At 44.4% G+C, this 12,585-nt stretch overlaps 1 pseudogene; it reads right to left on the reverse strand.

Moving 5' to 3' along the window:
- Positions 1–319: 319 nt before the first annotated feature.
- Positions 320–871, reverse strand: LOC113888017 (annotated as a pseudogene).
- Positions 872–12,585: the final 11,714 nt, after the last annotated feature.

Here is a 12,585-nt window from a genome sequence, read left to right on the forward strand (position 1 = left end):
CCCCATGTACCACGTTGTTTATTAGGGGAAGGTACATTTTGTATTGTTCAGGATCCTATGGGTCCCCTTCTTCCCTCCCTCTGTGCAAATCTTGAGCTGCCTGTGGACAGGGCATTGGTAGCTCAAGAGACTCCTGGATACCTGTTTTAAAACTTGAAAGGTTAAGGGTTTGCACGCATGAATCAACAAGGGACCTTTATTTCTTTATGAAGCAATTTATTGGAAGAACTGTCAAAAGTGAAATAAGGAAAATTTAAGTGAACTTCTTCTGGTGACCTTGGGCAGTCACCTAGGACTCGGGGGAAAGTCCAGTCCCGGCTCAGTCCTTCTTGTCGCCGTCACCCAGGGTGAGCTTGTCAAAGAAGTCCTCTTCCAGGGCACCTTCCGGGGACCCCATGTTGCTCAGGTTGCTGACATGGTCCCCCAGCTCCTTGATGAACCTGACCTGCTGGTCCAGGTAGCCAGTCCCCAGGAAGTGGCACAGGTTGGCATCGCTGCTGTCGGTGGCCAGCTGGTGCAGGTTGAGCAGGCTCTGGTTGACGTACTTCTCCCAGTGCAGGCTATCTTGCATGGCCTGGAGTCCGCTCTTCCACTGTTGGGTCTCAGGCTTTCCGATGTTGAGGAAGCAGATGCGGCCCCCGCGCTGGATCTGTAGGAACATCAGGCTCTCGGCTGTCCTGCTGTGCTCCTGGGAGCGGAGCAGGAAGAAGTGGGAGAAATGCTTCAAGCCCACATCATCATGGTCGAGGTATAAGGCCACGGCCAGGCACTGGAAGGAGGCGTGAAACTCCAGGGTGGCATGATTGTTGATTGCGGCTTCGCACTCGGGGCGGTAGTTCTGACGCTCCTGTGAGGGCAATGTGGGCAGCATGGCGGGCCACTCCCCGACCCAGGGAATGGCGGCTGGGACAAAGCGTCTCCGGGGCAGGAATCGGCGGGGGTGGGGGCGGGGTGGCCGGGGCCAGTGGCCTCCTCGGAACCTTTCCAGGGTGGACAATGTGGGTGGCCGGAGGCGGGCTCCGGGCCAGATGGCTGGTAGCTGGGCAGGGTCTCTGGGATGGATTGTTAGAGGTGTCTGTTGGGCGGGGTCAGTACCCGGGCTTGTGATTGGTTAAGGAAGAGGTCACGTGGGTGGGCGGGAGCCGTGTGCAGGAGCCGTGAGCTGGGCGAGACCACTGTCTATCCAAGCCAGGGTGTGGCCAGGGCGAGACCACTGTCTATCAAAGCCAGGGTGAGGCAGAGCTGCTTTGAGCTGAATACTTGGCATCCACAAAGTGTTTAATTTTGCCATAATACTTTTCCCAAGACTTTTTCTTATTCTCTAATAGCTCCCTTTTATAGTACTCTGTTCCCATTTTATAAACCCACTATCATCTTTACAGTTCTGACAATATGAATTTGGATTTTTTTGTGATGTTCTCTTCTATTTCCTGTAGTATATTTGTTTTTTCCTCCAGAAATTGTTCTGTTTACGCATCATGATCTCTTCCACTTCTGTCAAATATCTGGTAAGCATTTGTCTATCCATATTTGGGCATAAAGGACTCATTTGATTAGCCTTGAAATTTACCATGGATCTGAGCTACAGTTATGACATCCATTCCACTATTTGTCTCCTATGAATGGGAGTGTAGAGTGTGTCAGGGAGTGGTCTTCTCTCTTTGGGATACATGGTTTGGAGCTTGCAGGTAAGATAAGGACCATCTCAAATGCCAAAAACTTGGTGTTTTCTGAAATTGGAAGACTTTCCTGTATCCCGATTGATTATGTCTTTGTGTTTTGTTTCTTTCTCTTCTGTGGAGCAGGTCCACAGTTACATCAGAGCTTCTCTCATATAATTTCCCTTCCTGAGCCTTTGAATGACATAAGGAGACTCTAGCCCCATCCTCTGCCCCACCAGTGTGCACTGGGTCTTGTAAGAACAGAAAGTAAAACCGTACTGTGTTAAGCTAATAAGACTCAGAATATTTGTTGTAGCAGTTAGCCTACTCTGACTAGTTAGCCAGGAAGGAAGTTCTGGATGACTACAGGTTATAAGTTATTGTAAGCCTACAGCATTTTCTCTTGGTGCAAACACAGATTCAGAAGTTAATCCCTTGGAGAAGGGAATGGCTCCCCACTCCAGTATTCTGGCCTGGAGAATCCCATGGACCGAGGAGCCTGGCAGGCTACAGTCCATGGGGTCACAAAGAGTTGGACACGTCTGAATGAGTAACACTTCCAGTTTTTTGTGATTTAACCCCCTCCCCTTGCTGTTCTGCAGTGATTTTGGAGCCCAAGATATAAAATCTGTTGCTGTGAGTCCCAGGGGTTCCCCAAGTGGCCACAGGAGGAGGAAGCAGCAGAAGGGGTGCTACTCTCCAGCCAGGGGCTGAGCGTGGGGGAAGCCACATCCTCTTGTCCTTTGGAAAGGCTTTTGACATCAAGGTTAGCCCTAAAGCTACCATTTCCATGTTATCAAGGAGGCATCGTGTGTGCGTGCTGAGCTTTCTCTTGAGAGGCATCTCTAACCCTGGGCATTGCAGGAACTTATGTTTGAAGTAGTAACAGATGGGGGCTGCTTATGAACTCAGTTCCTCAAAGAGCCCAAGAGGATGCCAAAAGCTGGTGCTCAAAGGAAGTATACAGGCCTGCTGCTGGGGGTAGGTGCTTAGTCCAAAACCTCAAAGGAAACCAGGTAGACTCCTTCCTGTTTGGTCCAGAGACTCCAGGAGGCATAGTCTTGTGTGACCAATGACTTGATAGGGCATATGGAGCCAGTGGGGAATAAAGGGAAGACTTGCTGGAATGCATCCAGGGCACTTTCCAAAGCATATTTGTTGGCCTTAGCCCCATTGGAAGGCCGCCAACTTGTATGTGATTGCATGTATAACAGGGCAAAGAAACAGTGAGATGTGAGGGATGTGTTGCCTCCAGAACAGGAAAAGGCCTAATATGTGTTGTGCTTGTCTGAGTGTACTGGATGGTTTCATGGTGAGTAATTGATGTTTGGGGCTTCCCAGGTGACTCAGTGGTCAAGTACCTGCCTGAAATGCAGAAGACCTGTGTTTGACCCCTGGGTTGAGAAGATCCCCTGGGGAAGGAAATGGCAACCCACTCAGTATTCTTGCTTGGAAAATCCCATGAACAGAGGAGCCTGGCAGGCTACAGTCCTACAGTCCATGGGATCACAAAGAGTCAGAAATAACTGAACAACTAAACAACACATTTGATGGTTGACTGTTGGGGAAATTTCTCAGCCCTTAGAGCAGATGTCCCCAACCTTTTTGGCACCAAGGACCAGTTTTAGGGAAGAAAATTTTTCCATAGACCAGGGGTGCAGGATTAGTTTTGGGATGATTCAATGGCATTACATTTATTGTGCTCTTTATTTCTATTATTACTACATCAGCTCCACCTCAGATCATCAGGCAGTAGATACCAAGCTTGGGAACCTCTGCCCTATAGGACTAGTTGATGACCAGAAATATGACAGACAAGGCTAAGCCTTGGATCTTGAGGTCTAGGTGGTGTGTGAGGGTGTGCAGGTCTACTTGTACTGCTTTCAGAGGGACCCCTGAGCATAATGGCATCAATATAATGCCCAAAATGACACCTTTCCAACTATAACGTATTTAAATCCTGGTGGCAGAGGCTACATGTGATTGCAGGGCTATTTAAATATTCCATTGAGAACTGCATAAATGTATAATCAGCCCCTTAAAAGCAAAAACAAAGAGAGCCTGGGACTCATCAAAGATGAGATCGAGTGGAACATGTTAGTAGGTCAGTGAACACAAAGGACACTTGTTCGGCCAACTATACATCCGTAGTCAGTTCTATAATAGGAATTGAAGCCTTGCCTGAGCACTAAGGTTTTGATCACCCATGCCATCCTTTGGTTGCTGGCTGAAATACCTGCCAAATGGGACTATTAACAAGGGAGACAGTGACTTCATGACTCGGGTCTTAAGCATATCTTTAATGACAGGGCACCCTATTTAAGTTGATAATGCAAGATGTTTAGTATGTTGACCAGGAGAGGAAGTGTCCCTCATGTCCAGTAGAGAGTTCCACCAGGAAGGCAAAGAACATGGGCTTATTCCATGTGGAATGGTCCCATTGGAACCACCACCAGAGGAATCTGTTTGAGGTGAAGGATCCTAATAGTGACAACCAAATGGGTTTGTGCAGCTTTGATTGTTTTCCCAGCAATGCCCTGTAGGTATGATCTCAGTGAGGCAGCACTGAGTGGCAGCATGAAGCAAGATCTTAATTACCTGCCCAGGAATTCAGTTCAGTTCAGTTCAGTCGCTCAGTTGTGTCTGACTCTTTGTGACCCCACGAATCGCAGCATGCCAGGCCTCCCTGTCCATCACCAACTCCTGGAGTTTACTCAAACTCATGTCCATCAAGTCAGTGATGCCATGCAGCCATCTCATCCTCTGTCGGCCCCTTATCCTTCTGCCCCCAATCCCTCCCAGCATCAGGATCTTTTCCAATGAGTCAGCTCTTCGCATGAGGTGGCCAAAGTATTGGAGTTTCAGCTTTAGCATCATTCCTTCCAAAGAAATCCCAGGGCTGATCTCCCTCAGAATGGACTGGTTGGATCTCCTTGCAGTCCAAGGGACTCTCAAGAGTCTTCTCCAACACCACAGTTCAAAAGCATCAATTCTTCGGTGCTCAGCCTTCTTCACAGTCCAACTCTCACATCCATACATGACCACTGGAAAAACCATAGCCTTGAGTAGACGGACGGTTTGTTGGCAAAGTAATGTCTCTGCTTTTTAATATGCTGTCTAGGTGAGTCATAACTTTCCTTCCAAGGAGTAAGCGTCTTTTATTTATTTTTTTTAAAGAGCATTTAAACGCCGAGTAAATTCCACAAAACAACTTCTGAATGCCGGCAGAGGACATCAGGCACCCAGAAAAGCAACCCAACTCTTCGAAAGGAGGTAGGAAAAAATATAAAAGACAAAAAAAAGAGACAAAAGAGGGAGGGACGGAGTTCCGTCCCGGGAAGGGAGTCTTAAAAAGAGAGAAGTTTCTAAACACCAGGAAACCTTCTCACTGTCGAATCTGTGCCGAGCTTTGGAAGCACAGAGGGCAACATAACAGGGAGAAAAAAATAAACAAGTAAGCGTCTTTTAATTTCATGGCTGCAATCACCATCTGCAGTTATTTTGAAGCCCCCCAAAATAAAGTCTGCCACTGTTTCCACTGTTTCCCCATCTATTTCCCATGAAGTGATGGGACCAGTGGCCATGATCTTCGTTTTCTGAATGTCGAGCTTTAAGCCAACTTTTTCACTCTCCTCTTTCACTTTCATCAAGAGGCTTTTTAGTTCCTCTTCACTTTCTGCCTTAAGGGTGGTGTCATCTGCATATCTGAGGTTATTGATATTTCTTCCGGCAATCTTGATTCCAGCTTGTGCTTCCTCCAGCCCAGCGTTTCTCATGATGTACTCTGCAGGGTGACAATATACAGCCTTGACGAACTCCTTTTCCTATTTGGAACCAGTCTGTTGTTCCATGTCCAGTTCTAACTGTTGCTTCCTGACCTGCATACAAATTTCTCAAGAGGCAGGTCAGGTGGTCTGGTATTCCCATCTCTTTCACAATTTTCCACAGTTTATTAAACCTAGGTAACCTGGATGAGAACCAGGAATCCTAGCCACCAGACCAGCAAGGGCAAGAGGCTAGAAGCTATTTTTCCCTGGATCTTTGCCCCTAGTGAAAAATGCATTTATCATGGAGGCAGAAACTATAAATGCAGGTATAAAGTTTATTATTAGAGACATAACACAAAAACAAGTTGGAGAGTACACAGAGATAGGTTTGTTTAGTTAAGATAGAAGTAAGACAGAGATGCATATCTGGAGAGAAAGGGTGTTGTTGACCTAAAAAATTATCACAACCTTAAAGTTGAGAGTTGTGTTTTACTTGTTGTGAATTTTTAGGACTGTAAGCCTGGGAGACAGCATCTCATATAATCATGAGATTGCTCTGAGGAGGCTAGGGGTGGGGGTGCAGGGAAGTCAGGTTTTACAGAAGTTTGCAACAAAGGGCAGGTAGTCTGAACATCAGAAGTATTTTTGTGAGTTAAAGAAACCAAATATCCTAAGTTAAGGAATTCAGTGCTTTTCTGTGTATAGAAAGATGCAGAAGTGTGGGCTCACTGAAATAATTCCTTTCATATGCGTCTCAGCTGTCTGAGGCCAGTAACCTATGTTTTTTCTACATCCTGAGTTCGTTCCTCTGTGCTCACCATAGGGAGTGGCTGCAGCCACATGGCTGCAGGATTTCAGGTATTATTCTCCTTTCTGACTGTCCTTAGGATCCACATTTGGAAGGCCGAAATCACTAATGACTGTGACATCTTTACTTATAATTGCAGGAATACTCCATTTCTCAGTGTGGACGTTCTGCCAAGTGAGGAGGAGGACAGTAAAGAGGCAGTTAAGTCATTTATATAGGTATAGGCCAGTTCTTCTGGGTCTTTGTTTCAGTTCAGTTCAGTTCAGTCGCTCAGTCATGTCTGACTCTTTGTGACCCCATAAATTGCAGCATGCCAGGCCTCCCTGTCCATCACCAACTTCCGGAGTTCATTCAAACTCAGATCCATCAAGTCGGTGATGCCATCCAACCATCTCATCCTCTGTCATCCCCTTCTCCTCCTACCTTCAATCTTTCCAAGCATCACGGTCTTTTCAAATGAGTCAGCTCTCTGCATCAGGTGGCCAAAGTACTGGAGTTTCAGCTTCAACATCAGTCCCTCCAATGAACACCCAGGATTGATCTCCTTTAGGATGGACTGGTTGGATCTCCTTGCAGTCCAAGGGACTCTCAAGAGTCTTCTCCAACACCACAGTTTGAAAGCATCAATTCATACAATTCAGTGTTTTTTATGGTATTCACAAGGCTGTTAAACCATCACCAGTATATAATTCAAGAGTATTTTCCTCACCCTGGAAGGAAACCATGTACCCATTAAGCAGTCACTCCATTATCCTGTTCCCAGCAAACTAACTTACTTTCTACCTCTATGGATGTATCATGGGCCTTCCACATGAATAGAGTTATGTAATATGTGGCCTTTTGAATCTGGGTTTTTACTTAGTATAACACTTTCAAGGTTGTTCCATGTTGTAGAATGTTTTAGTGCTTTATTCTTTTTATGGCTTAATAATATTCCATTGTGTGTGTGCGTGTGTGTGTGTACACACCTTAGTATAATGGTTTCAATGTTGATCCATGTCGTAGAATGTATTAGTACTTCATTGTTTTCATGGCTTAATAATATTCCAGTGTGTGTGTGTGTTTGTGTGTGTACACAACACATTTTGTGTACCCATTCTTTAGTTTGTAAATGTTTCCACATTGGGGCTATTATGAATAATGTTGCTGTTAACATTTATGTCCAAGTTTTTATGTGAACATATGCTTATAGTTTCTTGTGTATATACCTCGAAGTGAAATTACTAGGTAATATGGTAAAACTCTGTCTAAATTATTTTAAGGAACTGACAAAATATTTCCTATAGGGGCTTTACCCTTAAGACGTATGAGTGGTCCGATTTCTCTACCTCCTCACCAACACTTCTTATCTGTTTTTTTAAAATTGTAATCATAGGAGTGAGGTGGTACATCATTGTGGTTTTGACTTATATTTCCCCAATGATTAATGATGCCAGGCATCTTTTCTTGTGTTTATTAGCCATTTGTGTATCTTCTTTAATGTATTCATGCCTTTTGCCCATTTTTTTTCAATTGAGTTTTTAATCTTTTTTGTCCTTGAGTGGTAGGAGGTCATTATATATCCTAGATTCTAGGATTTTTTTTACCCACAGTTTGGGCCATCTTTTGACTTTTTTAGCCTTTTGGTGAATAAAATATTTCATTTAGGTGAAGTACAATATTTAAAAAACTGTAATCTCCCTGGTGACTCAGATAGTAAAGAATATGCCTGTAATGTGGGAGACCAGGGTTTGATCCCTCAGTTGGAAAGATCCCTGGAGAAGGGAATCACAACCCACTCCAGTATTCTTGCCTAGAGTAGTCTATGGAAGAGGATCCTGACAAGGCTACAGTCCATGGGGTCACAAAGAGTCAGATACAACTGAGCAACAAACAATCTAATATTGTTGCAGAAACCAGTACTCAAGAAACCAAGCGCCACACTTGGAGAGTTGGAGAACTCAAGTTTCTTACTGTGGCGGGCCCAGAGGAGTTAACACTCCAAGCTCTGAGCCCGGAACAAAGGGATAACAGAGTTTTCATAGACAGACTGTAGTGAGCAACACTAGCTGTTGATAGGCTGGTTTAAACTAAGGGGTTTTGCATGCTTGGGAACAGTGGTCAAGATTGGGAGGGGGCTGCCTGGCCTGGACAGATATGGGGCTGGGCGATTACAAAGAGCAGGACAAGGGTGAATGAGATAAACTCATTCCTAGTATTACAAATCCCCAGTTTCTGAGACTACATGACCTACGTGATCTAGACTTTGCAAGGGACAAGCTGAGTTACAGATGCAGAAGGAGAAGGAGGTTATGTAAAATTTTAACTTCTTCATTCCACACTCTTGATGCTTCTATTTCTCGTTGTAGAAAGCATCATCGCATGTTTTGGTAGGACATTCAGAGCTCCCCATTGTTTAGGGGGCTGTATTGAACTATTACCATTTGTAACTTTATGGATTCAACTAAGAGGTTATGAACTGGGTAATAGCATTGAGAATACAAGGTCCAAACAAGAGTGCTGCAAAGAGCATGAAGAGAGGACCTGTTAAAGGGAGAAGCCATGATGCCCAGCTCCAGATATTGCTCCAATTACCCCAGAAATTAGCTGCTTTTTCCCTCCTTTTATGATTTGTTCCCTTAGCTGTTGGGCCATGTCCCTGACTATTTCTGATTGGTTTATATAAGAGCAGCATTCTTCATTCAAGAAGAGGCTGAGTCCTCCCTTTTCAGCTGTCAATAGGTCTAGCCCTTTCCTATTTTGTAAAACCACTTCAGACAGGGAGTCTAGTTTGTCTTATAAGGCTGCTAAAGATGTGGATACTCTCTCAATGTCGTCTGTGAAGTCTTCAGATAGTGTATGGTAAAAGTGGTTGATGAAGCAATTCCTGCTATTCCCATACCTATCCCAGCCGTGATTCCCAGACCGACTAGTAGGGGTATAAACTCTATGGCTCTTTTTGACTGTGTATGTGTTGCCAGCGGTATGGTGAGCGTCTGGTTGTTAGGAACAATAGTCATCTGGGGAGTGAGGAAAACTAAGGTGCAGATACCCATCTAATTGACTGGTAGACATTTTACTTCTTCAGTTCACTTCAGTTCCTCAGTCATGTCTGACTCTTTGCGACCCTATGAATCGCAGCACTCCAGGCCTCCCTGTCCGTCACCAACTCCGGGAGTTCACTCAGACTCACGTCCAGTGAGTCAGTGATGCCATCCAGCCATCTCATCCTCTGTCATCCCCTTCTCCTCCTGCCCCCAATCCCTCCCAGCATCAGAGACTTTTCCAATGACTCAACTCTTTGCATCAGGTGGCCAAACTACTGGAGTTTGAGCTTTAGCATCATTCCTTCCAAAGAAATCCCAGGGCTGATCTCCTTCAGAATGGACTGGTTGCATCTCCTTGCAGTCCAAGGGACTCTCAAGAGTCTTCTCCAACACCACAGTTCAAAAGCATCAATTCTTTGGCACTCAGCCTTCTTCACAGTCCAACTCTCACATCCATACATGACCACAGGAAAAACCATAGCCTTGACTAGACGGACCTTTGTTGGCAAAGTAATGTCTCTGCTTTTCAATATGCTATCTAGGTTGGTCATAACTTTCCTTCCAAGGAGTAAGCGTCTTTTAATTTCATGGCTGCAGTCACCATCTGCAGTGATTTTGGAGCCCAAAAAAATAAATTCTGGCACGGTTTCCACTGTTTCCCCATCTTTTTCCCATGAAGTGATGGGACCATATGCCATGATCTTCGTTTTCTGAATGTTGAGCTTTAAGCCAACTTTTTCACTCTCCACTTTCACTTTCATCAAGAGGCTTTTGAGTTCCTCTTCACTTTCTGCCAGAAGGGTGGTGTCATCTGCATTTCTGAGGTTATTGATATTTCTCCCGGCAATCTTGATTCCATTTTGTGTTTCTTCCAGTCCAGCTTTTCTCATGATGTACTCTGCATAGAAGTTAAATAAACAGGGTGACAATATACAGCCTTGACGTACTCCTTTTCCTATGTGGAACTAGTCTGTTATCCCATATCCAGTTCTAACTGTTACTTCCTGAGCTGCAGACAGGTTTCTCAAGAGGCAGATCAGGTGGTCTGATATTCCCATCTCTTTCAGAATTTTCCACAGTTTATTGTGATCCACACAGTACCCAATTACTTGAATAGAGCTTTTAGTATAGTGTTAAATAGAAGTGGCAAGAGAAGACATTTTTTTCTTGTTCACAAGTGTGATGTTAGTTGTCTATTTTTCAAATACCCTTTGTCAGGTTGAGGAGGTTCCATTCTGCTACATATTTCTGGAGTGTTTTATCATTCAAGAGTTGTGGGTTTTGTTAAATGCTTTTCTGTGTGCATTGAGATAATCATGTGGGCATTTCTTTCTTTTCTCTATTAATGCAATGTATAATATTGATAGATTTTCATAGATAGAACTATTCTTGCTCTCCTGGGATAAATCTCATTTGAACAGGGAGTTCAGTTCAGTTTCTCAGTCATGTCCGACTCTTTGCAACCCCATGAACCGCAGCACGCCAGGCCTCCCTGTCCATCATGAACTCATGAAGTCCACCCAAACCCATGTCCATTGAGTCAGTGATGCCATCCAGCCATCTCATCCTCTGTCGTCCCCTTCTCCTCCTGCCCTCAATCTTTCCCAGCATCAGGGTCTTTTCCCGTGAGTCAGATCTTCAAATGAGGTGGCCAAAGTGTTGGAGTTTCAGCTTCAACATCAGTCCTTCCAATGAACACCCAGGACTGATCTCCTTCAGAATGGACTGGTTGGATCTCCTGGCAGTCCAAGGGACTCTCAAGAGTCTTCTCCAACACCACAGTTCAAAGCATCAATTCTTTGGCACTCAGCTTTCTTCACAGTCCAACTCTCACATCTATACATGACCACTGGAAAAACCATAGCCTTGACTAGACGGACCTTTGTTGGCAAAGTAATGTCTCTGCTTTTTAATATGCTGTCTAGGTGAGTCATAACTTTCCTTCCAAGGAGTAAGCATCTTTTAATTTCATGACTGCAGTCACCATCTGCAGTGATTGGAGCCCAGAAAAATAAAGTCTGCCACTGTTTCCACTGTTTCCCTATCTATTTCCCATGAAGTGATGGGACCATATGCCATGATCTTCGTTTTCTGAATGTTGAGCTTTAAGCCAACTTTTTCACTCTCCTCTTTCACTTTCATCAAGAGGCTCTTTAGTTCTTTTTCACTTTCTGCCGTAAGGGTGGTGTCATCTGCATATCAGAGGTTATTGATATTTCTCCTGGCAGTCTTGATCCAGCTTGTGCTTCCTCCAGCCCAGTGTTTCTCATGATGTACTCTGCATATAAGTTAAATAAGCAGGGTGACAATATACAGTCTTGACATAGTCCTTTTCCTATGTGGAACCAGTCTGTTCTTCCATGTTCAGTTCTAACTGTTGCTTCCTGAGCTGCATACAGGTTTCTCAAGAGGCAGGTCGGGTGGTCTGGTATTCCCTTCTCTTTCAGAATTTTCCACAGTTTATTGTGATCCACACAGTCCAAGGCTTTGGCATAGTCAGTAAAGCAGAAATAGATGTTTTTCTGGAACTCTGTTGATTTTTTGATGATCCATTGGATGTTGGCCATTTGATCTCTGGTTCCTGTGCCTTTTCTAAAACCAGCTTGAATATCTGGAAGTTCATGGTTCACATATTGCTGAAGCCTGGCTTGGAGAATTTTGAACATTACTTTACTAGCATGTGGGATGAGTGCAATTGTGTGGTATTTTGAGCATTCTTTGGCATTGCCTTTCTTTGGGATTGGAATGAAACTGACCTTTTCCAGTCCTGTGGCCACTGCTGAGTTTTCCAAATTTGCTGGCTTAGTGAGTACAGCACTTTCACAGCATCATCTTTCGGGATTTGAATTAGCTCAACTGGAATTCCATCTCCTCCACTAGCTTTGTTCATAGTGATGCTTCCTAAGGCCCACTTGACTTCACATTCCAGGATGTCTGGCTCTAGGTGAGTGATCACACCATCCTGATTATCTGGATTGTGAAGATCTTTTTTGTACAGTTCTTCTGTGTATTCTTGCCACCTCTTCTTAATATCTTTTGCTTCTCTTAGGTCCCTACCATTTCTGTCCTTTATTGAGCCCATCTTTGCATGAAATGTTCCCTTGGTATCTCTAATTTTCTTGAAGAGATCTCTAGTCTTTCCCATTCTGTTGTTTTCCTCTATTTCTTTCCATTGATTGCTGAGGAAGGCTTTCTTATCTCTCCTTGCTATTCTTTGGGATTGTGCATTCAAATGGGTTTATCTTTCCTTTTCACCTTTGCTTTTCGCTTCCCTTCTTTTCACAGGGTGTATAGTCCTTTTTTGGGGGGCCTTCCCTGGTGGC

Source organism: Bos indicus x Bos taurus, chromosome X, assembly GCF_003369695.1.
Source record: "Bos indicus x Bos taurus breed Angus x Brahman F1 hybrid chromosome X, Bos_hybrid_MaternalHap_v2.0, whole genome shotgun sequence".
NCBI lineage: Eukaryota > Metazoa > Chordata > Mammalia > Artiodactyla > Bovidae > Bos > Bos indicus x Bos taurus.